Genomic DNA, 4,613 nt, shown 5'->3' with positions numbered 1-4,613 from the left:
CTCTAATATAGTGAAAGTGACTTACCTAATTGATTAGAGCCAAAATATGAAACAAAATTGACTTGTAAGAAAGTGACACTAAGAGGTGGTAAAATGATGTTAAATTGGATGTATATGATGTTAACATGTTAATTGTACAGATATATTATGGAAAAGGACTCTCATAGGGTGCAAATGGACTCTAATATGGTGCAAAGTGACTGTAATATGATGCGAAGTCACTTACATGATAGATGAGAGCCAAAATGTGGCCCAAAATTGACTCGTAGTAAAGGGTACCAAGAGGTGGTTAAAGGATGTCATATTGCATGTTCATGATGTTAACTATTAATTTTATCAATATATGGTGGCAAATGACTCTTATAGGGTGAAAATGACTCTAATATGGTGAAAAGTGACTTAAAGGGTTGATTAGAGCCAAAATGTGGAACAAAATTTACTTGTATGAAATTATCACTAAGAGGTGGTAAAAGGATGTCAAATTGGATGTATAATGTTAACATATTAGTTGTACAAATATATTGGAAAGTGACTCTTATAGGGTACAAAGTGACTCTAATATGATGAAAAGTAACTTACATGGTTGATTAGAGCCAAAATGTGGGACAAAATTGACTTGTATGAAAGTGACACTAAGATGTGGTAAAAGGATGTTAAAATGTATGTATATGATGTAAACATGTTAATTGTACAAATATATTGGAAAGTGACTCTTATAGGGTTGTTGTGCATATGTTGTGTACTTGATGATTTCATAAACAAAACATCTAAGTAGATTTTACTTAGTGAAATTATGTAGCACTCGACGGATAAGAATTATAGTCCCGATGGATAACTGATTATAGTCCCGGCGGATGATTAACTTATTATCCATCGAGTGAGTAGCTTATATAATAATAAGTTTATAGCACAGTTATTTATGCACCTTTGTATAGAATCTGTAGTAGCATATAAGTCATGTTGACTTTAACTAGTTATGCAGAATATGTTGATTAATTGTACATAATTGATGTCTTGTAATTCTGCATAAGTGATATAGAGTCAAGTGCCAAAATAGCTACCGACGGATGATTAACAAAGCCATCGACGGATGATCAAATGACTATCAACGGATGTTTAATATAGCAGTTGATGGATGATCAATTAAATCATCAACGGATATTCTGAAAGTCGACGGATGATCATATGAAGAATTCAAACAGCAGTTGAACAGTGAAAGCTAACACACAGCCGTCGAGATGTATACAAACACACTGTGGAAGCCCATTAACTGGGTAATAGAGGATGAAAAGCAGCAAAGCTTAAGACTGTTAGATTTTATATTTGTTGAGTCTTTTTAACTTTGTAATCTTCGTATTATATAAACCAAGAGAGTAGCAAATAGAAAAAGACTGAAATAGCTGAGAAACACAAAAATAGAGAAATCTTAGTAAGCAGAATCTTTAGCATTTCCTGTATTCTCAGTAGTTCCATTTGTAAGCAGCTGTGAGAATTTCTGCACACAGAGTCCTCTCGATATATTATATTTATCTCTGGTGGAATTGTTTAAATCCACCAGATATTTTTTAAAGACTCTTGTTTTTAATTACGTATGTTTTGATTCAATTAAGTTTACATTCCGTATTGTGCTAATCAAAACAAATATATCTATAATCGAGTTGAACATTTTTATTTCAAGAAAAAGGTTCAAGAATTCCATTCAACCCCCCTTCTGTAATTCTTGCTACATTGTTAAGGGACTAACAATTGGTATCAGAGCAAGCTCTTAATCTACAAAGAGTTTAAAGATCAAAACAATTCAGCAAGATGAACAAGAAAGATGTTGGAGTCAAGATTCCTTTTCTTGATAGAGATAATTACCATCATTGGAAGGTAAAGATGCATCTTCATATGCTTTCTCAAGATGAGGCCTATGTGGACTGCATAGAAAGAGGCCCTCATGTTCCAATGAGAGCTGCTACAGGAAACGAGCCATCTGTTCCAAAGCCAAGGCATGAATGGTCTGATCCTGACATTGAACAAGTCAGGAAGGATAAAAAGGCCATGAACATTCTGTTCAATGGTGTTGATGTAGACATGTTTGATAACATCATCAACTCTAAAACTGCCAAGGAAGTTTGGGACACAATACAGATAATTTGTGATGGCACTGAGCAAGTTAGAGAAAATAAAATGCAGCTCCTGATTCAGCAATATGAGCATTTTTACAACAAAGAAAGTGAGTCACTCACTGACATTTTTAGTAGATTCCAAAAACTACTAAATGCTCTTAAGTTGCATGGAAGAGTCTATCAGACTAAAGACTCCAATCTGAAATTTCTCAGATCTCTTCCAAATGAATGGAAACCAATGACAGTCTCATTGAGAAACTCACAAGATTATAAGGAGTTTACTTTGGAGAGACTGTATGGCATTCTGAAGACCTATGAGCTTGAGATAGAGCAGGATGAAAGAATGGAGAGAGGAAAGAAGAAAGGAGGATCCATTGTACTAGTTGCTGATCTGGAAAATGAGAAGGAAGTGAGGATGGAAGCTGTAGAATTAACTTCAAAGGTCTGTGAGAATAAGGGTAAGGGGCTAGCTGAAAGTGAAGATTCATTGAGCCAAGATGACATGGAGGACATTGATGAGCACCTAGCATTTCTTTCAAGAAGATTTGCCAAGCTCAAGTTCAAGAAGAACTTTGGAGCAGCCAAGCCAAATAGAAACATGGTGGATAAGTCAAAATTCAAATGTTTCAAATGTGGCTTGGCAGGGCATTTTGCAAATAAGTGTAGAAAGTCAGATTCCAATAAGAAAAGGTTTGAGTCTGTGGATTATAAGCAAAAATACTTTGATCTACTCAAACAAAAGGAAAGGGCTTTCATTACACAAGAGAATGACTGGGCAGCAGATGGTTTGGATGAAGATGAAGATGTCAGCTATGTCAATCTAGCCCTAATGGCCAAGTCTGATGAAACAGAGACAAGTTCCTCAAGCAATCAGGTAATCACTACAAACCTTGCACATTTATCTAAAGCTGGGTGTAATGATGCCATAAATGACATGTCTACAGAATTGTATCATTTGTGTGTTACACTTAAGTCTCTCACTAAAGAAAATGCTAAAATCAAAGAAAATAACTTGTTTTTAAGTGAGAGGAATAATGTGCTTGAGTCTCAGTTTGTTGAGTTTGAGAAACTAAAAATTGAGTGTAAGATTGCCAAGGAGGAATTAACTGAGTCCTTGAAAAATAAAGAAATTTTGAAGAAGCAGCTCGAGCGTGAACAAGAGGTAATTAAAGCATGGAAAACATCCAGGGATGTTCATGCTCAAATCACCAAAGTTCAAGGAATTGAGTCTTTTTGTGATGAAGCCTGGAAAAAGAATAAAGAGAAACTAGAACCTATTTTGGTAGATGGGTTGCTGACAGATGTAGACTCGACGGATGATGAGGACTATCCGTCGGATAACAAAAGGTGTTATTCGTCGAATGATAAAAATCCCCATCCGCCGGCTGTAAGCAAACCCATTAGCAAAGCCAAATTAATCAAGATAAATGATAAGTATGGGTCTGTTTCCAAAAACTTTATTTCAGGAGAGTCAAGTCAAGCTAAGAAAGGGAAAAAGGCTAATGTTGGTCACATGACTGTCAAACAGTTAAGTGACAGACTTGAGAAAATAGAGGTAAAACAGATACTAAAAAGAAAAACAATAGGAATGGTAAAGTAGGGATTAACAAATACAATAACTACACACCTGATAAATATGCTCCTAGAAAAATCTGTGTCAAGTGTGGTAGTGTAAATCATTTGTCTGTTAATTGCAAATCTGCCATGCATACTCCCATGTCTGTTCAGCCTCAATTTTCTAACATGAATGCCATGCCTCCCATGTCTGTTAATGCTATGCCTACACAGAATATGAATGCACTGTTTGCTAATATGCCATTTGCACCTAATCCATATTATGCTGCATACAATATGCCTCAAATGCCATTTAGCATGCCTTACTGGAATAACATGTTTGCACCAAGCATGCCATTCCCCAAGCATGCCATTCCCTGTTAGCCATAACATGCATGATAATTCTATTGCATTTAGTGGTTTCAAAGGTACAACCTAATTGACTAAGGAAGAATCTGAAATTCCTAAGTCAAATGAGATAAAACCTAAGAAATAGAAGAAGAAAGCTAACAAGGCAGGATCCAAGGAAACTTGGGTACCAAAATCAACTTGATTTGATTTTGATGTGTGCAGGGAAACAAAAAGAATCTTTGGTACTTGGATAGTGGCTGTTCAAGACACATGACTGGTGATTCTACCCTGCTCACAGAGTTTAAGGAGAGAGCTGGCCCAAGTATTACTTTTGGAGATGACAGCAAAGGTTATACTGTGGGATATGGCTTGATTTCAAAGGACAATGTCATCATTAAAGAGGTTGCTTTAGTGGATGGTCTCAAACACAATCTGTTGAGTATCAGCCAGCTTTGTGACAAAGGCAACTCAGTAACCTTCAACAAAGAAGCCTGTGTTGTGACTAACAATCAAAACAACAAAGTGGTTCTCACTGGTGTGAGAAGTGGAAATATGTACCTAGCTGACTTCAACTCAACCAAAGCAGAATCTGTAACT

This window comes from Apium graveolens, unplaced genomic scaffold (genome assembly GCF_009905375.1).
Source record: "Apium graveolens cultivar Ventura unplaced genomic scaffold, ASM990537v1 ctg5213, whole genome shotgun sequence".
NCBI lineage: Eukaryota > Viridiplantae > Streptophyta > Magnoliopsida > Apiales > Apiaceae > Apium > Apium graveolens.
Note: the sequence above shows the minus strand (reverse complement) of the source record.